This window comes from Pteronotus mesoamericanus, unplaced genomic scaffold (assembly GCF_021234165.1).
Source record: "Pteronotus mesoamericanus isolate MK-2021 breed Mesoamerican mustached bat unplaced genomic scaffold, CSHL_Meso_final scaffold_167, whole genome shotgun sequence".
NCBI classification, from domain to species: Eukaryota; Metazoa; Chordata; class Mammalia; order Chiroptera; family Mormoopidae; genus Pteronotus; species Pteronotus mesoamericanus.
In genome coordinates, this window is record NW_026555308.1 from 36,303,277 (window position 1) to 36,315,863 (window position 12,587).

Here is a 12,587-nt window from a genome sequence, read left to right on the forward strand (position 1 = left end):
ACTTTAGCAATGTAGGCACAAGGAAAGGTAAGGTGCATAAGTAAGACATCAATCATCTTTCCTTTTTTGAACTTTTATTAGTATATGTTTTAAACCATCTATAACGTGGAAGGTACTGTGCTGGACATTGTAGAAGCTGAAAAAATGTGAACAAATATGCCCTATAGGTGTTTATAGTCTAGTGCAGGGAAGAAAAAAGTAAATATAACTTGAGAAAAACTGGTTAGTGCCTTAAGAGAGGGAACATGACTGGCGGTGGGAAAAGGGAGTAATCCAGATGGACCCAGTGCAGTTTGCAGAGGGAGGTCCATGGAGTGAGGGGTATACAGCAGTTCATTTATTCATCATTCATTCAACAAACATGTTTAGTGTGCTTCTATGTACCATTTATTATGCTTGGAACTAAGGACATGGCAGTGAACAAAAGCAATATGGTCCCAGTCTGCCTGACACTTCTGTGTAGTGTGGGATACAGACTTTAAACAAATAAACATACATATTCCCATCTAAGTAATAAATAAAAGGAATGTACAGCGTCCTCAGAGATAGGAGAACATGGGAAACCTAATTTAGATAGAGAGGGAAGCATTAACAGAGTGCTCTGAATTCTTATTGATGAACAGGATGAGGCGGTGGGGGTGAGGGGCGGGGGAAAAAGCAGGGAAAGTTCTGCAGGAAGCAGGAGCAGCAGGAATCGAGGCCTTAGGGCAGCTTGCTGGGCAGCCAGAGGCTGAAAGTAGGCCTTGCTGGACTGCACTCAGTAGAAGGAGGGTGAGTGATAAGGTCGTATGTTTGGGGAGTTGGCAGAAGCTAGGCAATGTGGGTTTTTTTAAGTCTTGACGAGGATTTGGGATTTTATTCTAAGTACACATGGAAATGGCTCAGAAATTTAAGGGAGCGACATGACTGAATTCACGTTTTAGAAAGTGACCTCTGTCTGTCATTAGAAAACTTGAACTAGATGGAATAAGAGTCATTGGGCATAAGGAGTCCAGGTGACAGTGGCTGGGACAGACCCAGGAGGGAGGGAAACTGGCGGCAATGATATGGGGACCAGGATCAGAGTCCATGTTGGAATAGAGAACAAGATGACTTTCCAATTAGTACCAATCTTATCTGGTCACACTTCTCTTTCCACTTGTTGCTTGTCAGTAATTGTCTCTGATTCCATCTTATGTTCGATCAATACCATTATCAGGTTACTCACAAGTCTCTTGCCGTGGTTCTCAGTTCTCATCTCTTGGGTTTTCGTTGGTCCCACCATGCTGAGCTTTTTGGGTTGCATCCTACTTCATGTCCTTCCTTTCCCTGTCCCCTTCCTGTGGTGCTTCCAGTGGGAGAGTTAGAAAGGAGGAAGTCACTGGGAATCTGTTGAAGGGGAAGGGAAAGACTATGGGAAAAGGAGCCAACATAGAAGGCTGGGGCCCAGAGGAGTATCGCTGATCTTTTCCAATTTTTGCCACAACTTTTTCTTATTTCTGCCATCTGTCCTTAGAAAGGGAGGCGCTGTGGGCAAACGCCTTTTCACATCCTACCTCTCAGGCCCTATTACAGGAGGAATGACAACGGTGAGTGGGCCCACGAGAGCAGAAGTTGCACCCTGTAGGCCTGGCCCTCAGAATGGCCCTTTATAGTGATCTCCCTTGGAAAAAAGAAACCCCCAAAACACTACCCTCTGCCCCCCACCCACGGAATAGTTTTTGATAATTTTACTGATGCCTGAAAATCTCTGAGGGAAGTGAGGGAGTGCTTCTAGGTGGCAGAGCACAATATCTGTCATCCCTGGAGAGGGAGAAACAGACCATCGTTGCTTGAGGACCTTCCTGGGAAGGGTTTGGAGTGGGCCTCACATATCTGTTGGATCCCTGGGCTTAAGTTCTCTGAGAAATTAGGTAAATTTCCTAGGAAGGACAACACATGAATATATTGGGTTTTGTTGTTTTTTTTTTTAACTCTGAATTCTTTATTAAAGTAGGGAATAGGGCAATTCTTCAGCATTTTCTTAGTGGCAGAAGCTTCATCTGGACCTTGTGTTAGGAGGGTCTTTTGTTATTCAAAATGAGCTCCTTCAACTTTACCTGAGTTTCTGCTAATGAGGTGACTCTTGAGGGATGCGGGATGCCCTAGATAGCTTCAGGGTGAGAGCAGGTGTCCAGAAAGATCAAACAGGTGATTAGAGGGTTAGAGCTTTCAGGCTTCCTGCCTCGGCCCCCTCAAACCCTCTTCAGGGGAGAAGATGGAGGTTGAGTTCGATCACCAATGGCCAATGATTTAATCAGCCATGACTTTGTAATGAAATCTCCATGGGAACCTTTAAAAGACCAGGTTTGGAAAGTTTCTAGAGAGCTCTGGTAAACCCACTGTGAACAATTCATATTGATGCAGCCCACTTACTAGTTTTGTTAAACTTATTTTTGCTAATTAGATTTTGCCGCCTAGCATCCACCGTCCATTTTCTTTTTCCTCTGATAACAGCACACTGATCTTCCTAAAGGGTACCATTCCTCCCTCCCTTTCAGGCCATGGGGTTCTGGGGGAGCTGACCCCACCACTGGTCACAGGAGTAGTCCGCACCCATGGTGGTCGGTCAGTAGATCACTTTTTTGAAAAAGTGATGGTGGTTTTAAGAATGGGCACAAGAAACAAGTTAGTTCAATAAACCCAATCCTTGAATTTTTGCCAAACATTGCAATAGGAAGTCCTCTCTTTCTTTTGAGATCGATAACCTGGATGGGTATAACCCAGGACCTTCTGGTAGCCATCTGGCCACCCTGAGGGTGGTGCTGCCTGAAAGTGGAGCCAAGACAAGAGGAAAAGGGGGCAGGGGTGCCGGGTAGAAGGCTGGAGGGTCAAACACAGTGTTTCTTAGCACTTACGAATTGCCCTTCCACTCTAGTCCGAGATGGCCTGGCAGGAACATGGACAAATCTACAAAATCTCTGCCTGAAAAAATTTGGGGTCTGCCACCATCATTTACTAATAATGATTAGGGACAAGCCATATACTCTCCAGTAGAGCAGGGATAAAAATACCTCCTTTACCTGCCTCTCAGGATTATTGTGATAATCGAATGAGAGGTAGGATGCACATTTGCTCCCTTAGGCGTATGAATATGTAGCGTGGAGCAGAGGAGAGAAGCCCTGATGACTTTTAGCGTCTGCTCTGTGCCAGGCACACCGCCAGGCGATTCCACATGTACAATTGCATTTCACCTTTACGGCAGCCCTGTGAGGCAGGCTGTGCTGAGAGTTCACATATCCAGTGCCCAGCACAGTTCCTGGTTCGGAAGCGTTGCTCAATAAATAGTAATTTCCTATCATCACTGTGCCACCAGCTTGGGGACTATCTTGAGTCCTCAGGTTTCTTCAGCTGTAATATGTGGGTTTGAACTAAATGATATTTAACGTTACATCTAGGCTTAATGGTTTAAGATGGAATTTTTGAACTTGGCACTTGGAAAAAGGGTTCTATGATCAGAAAAGTTTGGGACATGCTGGGATTGGAGTTAAACGGGCCTTGTCCAAGGTCGTATGGCAAACCTGTGAGCCAACCTTGGGGTGATTGGATGTTCCCTATCTTAATAGGGGTTTGTGTTACACAGGTGAATGCATTTATCAAAACACAGCACTCACAGACGTAGCATCTGTGAATTTCACAGCATTTAAATTTTATATCAGAAGGAAAGATCTGTAAACAGACATTGAGCTCTAGTTAATATGTATGTTGAAGTATTTAGGGGGAAGTGTACTGAGACATAATTTACTTTGAAACGTACTCAACATGTGATATGGATGAATAAAGGGATAGATAGATGGATAGACACGATATAGTAAAATGATCATGATAGAATCCAGGTGCAATTATGCCACTATTCACTGGAAAGTGCTTTCAACTGTGTTGTGTGTTTGAGAGTTTTCATAGTAAGGCATTAGAAAAAACATCACCCATAGCTAAGCCCAGATTTCTGCCCACAAGCCTTATCTTTCTGACCAGCCCGAGGCTCCTGCTTACCTCTGGGCCCCCATGAGAAGACTCACCATCTAAGGGTCTGAGTGCTGGGCCTGGGCAAGACCTGTAAGCTGAAAAAGGCACACTATTGTATGTGGTGAATCTGTTCCAGGCAAAGCAGGCTCACCCTTTTTCATAACAAGGGAAGTAAACATTCCCTCTCGCTCCATTGGCCCGCTCTTATTAACAAGACCCAAAGTGTTCTGTAAGTCACAGTGAGCAGTTCTGAAATAACCCTTCTGCTTCAGCTGTCGTCACCTCTGCTCCCAGCTGCTCCCTGGGCTTTGGCAGCTCCCCCTCCTCCAACAGCCGCTCTCTCACCACTGCCCCTCCCCCGCCTCCCTCACTCCCTGGCGGCGGCCTGGGTTCTGGGCCCAGCAAGCCCAGGATCCGTCTGATTCCTCCTTCGCCTTTCCTCTTTCAATCCCATCTGCGACGAATCTAGGGGTTGCAGCCGATAACTCTGTTTTATAGTTTTAGTTTGTTTAATAAATTAATCAGGCACATCAAAGCTGCTACTGCTCTGTCTTAATCCCTGACTTTAGTCCACTTTTCCATTATAGTAATTCCTGTTATTTGCATGTGCTTTTCTTAATTCCAAGCACTTTCCATCTCTTTCTAAAAAAACTCATTTAAATTCTCACGAGATAGACTGGCAAGTATTACTCAGCTTTCATAGATGGAGAATTGAGGAGACAGTGCAAACATTGGTTGAGTTCCTACTGTATGCACTCATGTGCTGCATGTTTCTGTATACACTGCCCTACTTTAAACCTGCACCCCACTTGTGAAGTGCTTATATTGGCAACACTTTTACAAAGTGAGGAAACTGAGGCCCAGAGAGAATATTTTCTGAAGTGTAGTTCCACAGGACGACAGGACAGGAAAGACTGTCAGTGACTTCCCAGACCAACCACTATATTTTCCAGTTGGGGATGCTGAGGCCTAGAGAGTAGATGTGAGCTAGTTAAAAGAAATGCTGGAATTAGAACCCAGGTCTAAAATTTTCTGACTTGATCTGGAAAACAAGAATCTCCATATAGATTTAGACATATGGGGAAAGTTGGAGTGTTTCCCACCCACAGGGTGTCTGTGTGCCACTCTAGGCTGGCACTGCAGAGTTTAAATCTGGCGTGAGCTGACTGCAGGGTGGTCTCTAAAACTTAGCCGCACACAGCCTGTGAGGCCCTTGGACAGCCCAGAGGTGCTGATGGTCCTTTGTTCAACGATTGTTTCATATGACTGGAGGCAAGGATCGAAGAGCAGAATCAACAGTTGTGACATAAACATTGAAATGAGAAATGACTAGGAAAAAAAACATGGCAAATAGATTCCAGCACAGCCGAACACCTGGGCCTGCTCTTTTACAGCTCCCACATGTCACATTCTGATTCCATGTGATGGGGTCTGAGGGCAAATGGGGAGGGCCAGGGTCCGATTTCCTCACTGGTCTCATTTGTAAGTAGCATAAGCTTGCTTCTCAGAGAGTTTTTGGATATTGCCATGCACACTCAAGTGTTGCAGACAGTCTTACTTCTGAGCTGATGTTTGCATCCCTTTTCAAACAGAGTTGGTAGGTAGGTTAATTCTTTATTTGGTTGCTTGTATATCAGCTAAAATTGCTTAGTCATTTAACACATGGGGCTCCTGTCATTGGAGGTGAGCCATGCTGTACAGACTGTCCTGTGACAGTTGGCTTGATTGTCTGAATGGCATGTAACAAAGCTGAACTTGGACTTTATTTGGACTTCTAATTAGCAGAGGACTCACCTCTTACTGGAAGTGTGACTAAAAAGAGACGGTATTGATCTTGCCATAATGCGACCTGGGTTGCTGATGTCCCATGCATAATATTACATAAGACCGAATGAGCCAAGCTTTGGTACTACTTGCAGGCAGTTGGCGTCTGACTACTGTTGGGTCCTCCAGGGCCCAGCCATTCCCTTGGAGCCGGGATGGGTTTCCCCTGAAAGGAGTGGGCATTCTCACCAGCAGTCTTCCCAGAGCAGGTTATTCCTCGGCAAAGTGACCGTGTAACTTAACGTCCAAACTGGTGCTGTGTGGGGAGTGAAGTGGGGAACTATTAATAATTGTACTAGTACATAAGGTGCAAACCGAGACGGAGGGTCATCCCTCTTTTAGGACACTCAGAGGTGGAATAAGAGAAAACACTGTCTTCCTGGTCTCTGAGGAGGCCTGGAGCACTTCCTGGTTACTAGGGCAGCAAACTGGGCGCTAAGGAGGAGGAACGCAGGGGCCCTGAGGGCAGATCTGATTCTTGGGTACTTGTTGGAATCTGTTCTTTGAATTGTACTTGAAGTCCATTATCTCAGATGTAAATGCACGGATTCTTCAAATGGCACTGCCTGGACATTTGTCAAGTGTGGAGAATGAAGGGAAGGCCCAGGTCGCCGCAGGAAGCACCAGTAGGAAGGAAGTGTCCCGGCTGTTGAGGGCTGAGTGGTGGGAGTAGTAGGGGGTGGGGTGCAGGGGTGTCTCCTGCAGAGCAGAGCTGTGCACAGTACCAAGGATGACAGCAGCACCGGGATGCTGGTACCCACATTCACAGAGACCCGGGGCCAGGTGAGGAGGGGAGGGAAGGCGCTTGGGGCAGGGGTCCTAGCTGTGTGGCTCAGGACCTTCTATTATCTGTGAACACAGCATGGCTCCTTGTGTTTACTCACTTTCCCACATCCACCTTAGCTCTTTCCTGTCTAAGTGATATTAACAAGGTATTTATTTTGCAATCACAAGTGAAGATGCTTTTAGACTTTGTTGCTGTTCTCTTCCTTTCTGTGGCGTCTCACCTTTGGGGAGATGCTGGGTGTGCTGGGGAGGCAGACTGAGTTCCAGGCTCCCTCACACCCTGCCCAGACCTCCAGGCTGGCATTTGAGTTCTGAACTGTAACTGCCTGTTGGCTTATCTGGCTTATCTCTCTCTCTCTTCCACTCCTGCTAACCAACTTGAGATCGCCACATCCCCAGCACCCAGCACAGTGCCTGACAAAAAGCAGGCATCCAGGAAATCTTTGTGTAAATGATGGGGAGAAAGGGAAATAACTGTGAGGTAGGAGGCAGAGGTGTCGAGATTTAGACTCCGCACTTCTTAAGGTCTGAAATATCCATGTGGCTTTTCCAAGGTAATAGAAAACCTCTATCCTCATCTGTTTCTATTGCTTTCAATTTGATTTTGTTGGTTTCTTTCTGAGGAAGGGGGAGGGGAGGATGTTACTATTGTGGCTTAAAAACAATTGGGACAAAAAGGATTTATTTTTAATTAAAGGTTTCTGGAATTATTTTTCCCAGTGCTTACTCCCCCCCCCCACCCCCGACCCCCCTGGTTCTTGCAACTAATAGTATATAGGGATACTGTTTTATCACCTCCATTTTTTCAGTTGCCTATAGTGCCTTAAGGTTCTGAAGTTATTTCATATCATAATGTAGAAGGAGTATTACCATCTTTTAATTTGGCTTGCAATTTTTCTTAGAAAAATTTTCAAATTAAACCCAGCATGTTAGGAGAAATGACATGATATATCTAGTTTTATGTCTTTGTGGGTTTGTTTCTGTTGTCTTTTTCCCTCCTGGTTCTCACTCCTAGGGAACTTAGGGCTGACCTTGTATTTGAAATTTTATTTGTAGAAATAATGTGAGGCTGAGCATGAAAACATATGCTTCTGTGTCCTCCACAGAGCATTTTCATTGGTGTCTGACACTCAGGGACCACCTGAATTGAAGTCCCAGACTTGAGATTCCTGAGTGACCCAAGTGAAGATGGTGTTACTTCTCATTCCCTCTCACAGCAGTGGCTTCCAAACTCATCTGCACCTTGGAATCGCCTGGGGAGCTTCAAAATATCCTGATGTCTGTATTCTACTCAAGAGACTGTGAGTTAATCGGTCTGTGGGATGGCCTGTGCTTTGGAATTGTTAAAAGCTCTCCAGTGATTCTAATGTGTAGACAGGTTTGGGAAGTTCTGCTCTAACAGTAAAGCCCTTCAGGACCTCAACTTAGTGTGTGAGTACTTATCAGACTCTCCACTTGGCAGGCCCCTTTATCTGTTTTGCCCAGTGAGGCTGCCAAATACCACAGCCCCATATTGCAGCTGTTTCTTCCTGATTGGGGCAAAGGCAGCTTTGAGCACTTGCTTCTCATATTTGTTCACATTTTGGCATAGTAATCCTTCACTGTCTTATCAGATCTTTGATGCTTTTAAGAAAAATTAAAATATAAATATATAGTATTTATATTTATAAAAATATATTTAAATATATTCAATTATGTATTTTAATATATTTAATATAGTAATTATGTGTTTTAATATATATTTAGTGCTTTTACATATATAGTATTAAATACATATGTATATATTGTGTATTTTTTCCATACAACTGCTTTGGTTGACCTCAATGGAAGGATTGATCTAGCCTGCCATGAAGAGAATCCAAACAAGTGTTGTTGAGGATGTGGAAAAAAAGAAACCCTTGTGCGTTGTTGGTGGGAATTCAGATTGGTGCAGCCAACATGGAAAATAGTATGAGTTAACTCAAAATATTAAGAATGGAACTGCATTATGACCCAGTGATCCCATTTCTGGGAATTTATCAGAAGAATCCTGAAACACTGTTTCAAAAGAATATATGCATCCCTATATTTATTGCACATTATTTACAATCGCCAATATTTGGAAGCAGCCCAAGAGCCCATCAGTAGATGAATGGATTAAAAAAGCCGTGGTACTGCCCTGGCCAGTGCAGCTCATTTGGTTGGAGGGTCATCCTATAGACTGAAAGGTCAAGTATTTGATTCCTGGTCAGGGCACATGCCCAGATTGCAGGTTTTATCCCTAGTTGGGGTGCATTAGAGAGGGCAGCCAGTTGATGTTTCTCTCTCTCTCTCTCTCTCTCCCTCTCTCTCCCCTCCCCCCTCTTTCTCTAAATAGCAATGAAAAAAATGTCCTCAGGCGAGGATTAAAAAAAGAAAAGTTGTGGTACATTTACACGATGGAATACTATTTAACCATAAAAAATAAGGAAATCCTAGCTTTTGCGACAGCGTGGATGGACCTGGAGAGTATTATAAGTGAAATAAGCCAGTCAGAGAAAGGCAAATACCATATGATTTCACTTATATGTGGAATCTAATGAACAAAATAAATTAAAAACAAAATAGAAACAGACTCATGGCTGTCAGAAGGGAAGGGTAAGGGGCTGGTTGAAAAAGGTGAAGGTATTAAGCAAAAAAAAATTTCATAGGCAACAGTATGGCCATTACCAGAGGCAACTGGGGGAGGGAGGCCGGAGAGGGTAAAGGGGGGATAAATGGTGATGGAAGAGACATGACTTGCGGTGGTGAACACACAACACAACATAGAGATGACGTGTTATAGAATTGTACACCCTAGACCTCTATAGTTTTATTAACCAATGTAACTCCAATAAATTCAACAAAAAAACAAAAAGAGAATTAAAAGGTTTCCAGCTGCTTTTTTTTTTTTTAATATTCATTGCTCTCTGAACTTTTTATTTGCCTCCTGCCCCCTCAAGGGGGTGCAGGCCTTAATGTCTTAGAACTTGGGTGTTGTTGACCTCAGACATTTTACCATCCACAATTCTGCATGTGGTTATCTTTTGGATGGATTGCAGGGAGTTCCTGTCATTCAGAGCATCACCAAAATCAAAGTCCTTTCCTTCTTCCAGCAGGCTGTGGTAGGTGGCAACCTCAGGCTCCAGCTTGGCCTGGATGCTCAGCAGGGCCTTGTACTCCTGGGCCTGGCGCTGCCCCTCTGCCCGGGTCTGGGCCAGCTCTGACTCCAGGTACGGCAGGATCCCATTGAGCTGTTCCACCTGCAAGGCATATCACGTCTCCACCTCCCTCAGGCTGTTCTTCAAGCTGGTCTTCCGATTTCTCATTGAATCCAGGTTGATCTCCAAGGACTGGATCATGTGTTCTAGCTCTGAGAGTGGCACCTCAGCAGCTCCTATCTCAGTGGTCTGCCAGGTGACCACTGTGGCGCTCTCTTCAATCTCCTGTCTAGCTCCTCTTGGCTCTTCCAAGCCAGCTCGTCATTGTGGGTCCAGATGTCCATCATAATCTTGCTGAGATCCTGAGATTTGGGGGCATCCAACTCCATAGTCAACCCCGAGGTGGCAATCTGGTTTTATAGATCATTTACTTCCCCCTTGTGGTTCTTTTTTATGAAGAGCAGTTAAAGAGCCTTGATCTCTATCTCCAGCTGCAGCTAAGTGATATTGGTGTCATTGATGACTTTTCAGAGCCCATTGATGTCACTCTCCACAGACTGGTACATGGCCAACTCCATCTCATACTTGATTCTGAAGTCATCAGCAGCAAGATGGGCATTGCCAACATGCAGAACAATGCAGTCATTTTCCACAGAGTTTGCAAATACCTGAGCACTTAGGTCCTCCATGGCCTTGCAGTAATGCCTGTAGTTTCTGACCTGGAGTCCCTTCTTCTCCAGGTGTTCCCAGATTTTGCTTTCTAGTCTTTTATTACCAGCTTCCAGGCTACTCACCCTCTCCAGGTAGGAGGCCAGGTGGTCATTCAGGCATTGCATGGTCTCTTGTTCTGGATGCCCCCATGCCCGCCAGACCCCTGGATCTCCAGCTGCCCCGGATGCTGGTGGAGGGAAACATGGAGATCTGGGAGCCCAAGCCCCCATAGATGCTGGCACTGAAGGAAGGAAAGGGAGAGAGAAGGAGGGAAAAAACAAGCAAACTGAGAGTTGTTTCTTTAGGGACATTTAATTTGTTGAAAAAAAATCTTCTTATACTCTTTATGTGTCTGTCAGCCTGGAGGGCAATTTGTGAAAAGGCCACTGTGTTGTTCAACCACTCTTTCTGCATACTTCCATTTGCCTCCCCTCTGCTGCCTTCACTGGGTATCCCTGAGTCTCTGCTTTCACCATTAAATAATACTGAAAATAACCCTTCCATCACCAGACTGAGAAATAAGTAGCCTGACTGTGTGAGGTGAAGGAAGGATATGACTAGTCCATAAACAAACTTACCACAACGTCTATTTTTAGCTCCTCGGCTCAACCCAGCCCTTCCTTGTAGCTACTGTCTCAGAAGATGAGCATCCCTCAGGTTTCCCATCAGAGTGATGTGGTTCCCTTGATAGTGGTTGTGCCCTTCCAGGTGACAGATTGTTGCTTCCTCTGCCATGCTGAATCACTCACTGCTCCTCTCTCTGGTTCTGTCTTCTAAAATGGCATTACATTCTCTTGTTTGCTTTTATCTTTTTTATTCTCTTTGTCTTTTATAGGTGTCTACTTTCTCTCTGTTGTTGTAGTTCCTTAACTATCAATTTAGTGGAGTCTCAAGCAGGAGAGGAGGTAAAAAAAATCCCATTCTTAAAACATATTCCAATAAACTTTGGAAGGCTCATCTATTAAAGACAGTTCTCTTATGGTTTCACTATGGATTTATAGGTTAACTTGAGAATTGTCAATTCTATGTTACAGTGTCTTCCTGTGCAAATATGTAAGTCTCTCCATTTATTTTGATTATTATGACCTTCTACAAGTTTTTACCATTTTCTTTATGTTGGCTTTAGTACTAAAAATACTCCTCTGATGAAGAATATAAGCGACACAAAGGAAAAACATTTTTGTGAGCTTGAAGATTGACCTGAAAATCTGACCCAAAGGACAAAGTAACAAATCTGACGCATAGTGCCAAAGGACAAAGAGAAAATCATGAGGGAAGAGTTAAGAGCCTTGGAAAACAGACCCAGTAATTCCAACAGCCTTCCAATATGACTTTCACAAGGATAGAACAGAGAGAATATAGGAAGAAATGAATGAATAAAATTTCCTAAAGTTGCAGAATGATGAAAACACACAAACACACACATCTTACTCCACATTGTGGGCAACTTAGAAAGATTAAGAAGCAATTCTAAAGGGTTCAAGAGAGCAAAGTTAAATAAGTTTATTCCATGGGGATTTTCTCCACTTATAAACAGATTAGAATCATTGATTTTGGAGACAGAAAATAAAAGCTGCAAATATTTCTCTCTTGGAAGCGTTGTCCATCATCGGAACCAGGAAGTCCTATGGAAATTGTGACAGCATGACATTTCTATATTTGTTGCTGTCCTTCCCAGCCACTGAGGGACCACCAGTTAACAGCAGATATCACAGGACCCATCTGTTTTCCAGATAGTTGTGAGGCCTCCAGACTCCTAGTCCTTCGTTAAGCATGCTCCATTTGGAGAACCACCCTCTCCGCACATCCTTCCAGCAGTCCAGAATTCCCCCAAAACTCTTTGAAACAGAAAGAGGGGCTTGGACACTTAGACTAAAACTCTCCCCTGCATCAGGATGGAGAAGGAACATCCTTTACATGAAGGGGAAGCCTGAAGCAAGGCCTGAGGGTGCTCAAGTTCCAACCTCATGTTTTCCTACCTTTCCTTCAAAGGTCCAACAGGCAAAGATCTTGATTCAAAGATCCTCTCAAGATTCTCTTTTTAAGCTTCAAATTGTAGAGCGTTATTTTTTAATTAAATATTTTATTGTTGTTCTATCACAGTTGTCCCAATTTTCCCCCTTT

General features: G+C 44.1%; 1 pseudogene; it reads right to left on the reverse strand.

Moving 5' to 3' along the window:
* Positions 1 to 9,566: 9,566 nt before the first annotated feature.
* Positions 9,567 to 11,198, reverse strand: LOC129083540 (keratin, type I cytoskeletal 18-like; annotated as a pseudogene).
* Between the last annotated feature and the right edge of the window lie 1,389 nt (positions 11,199 to 12,587).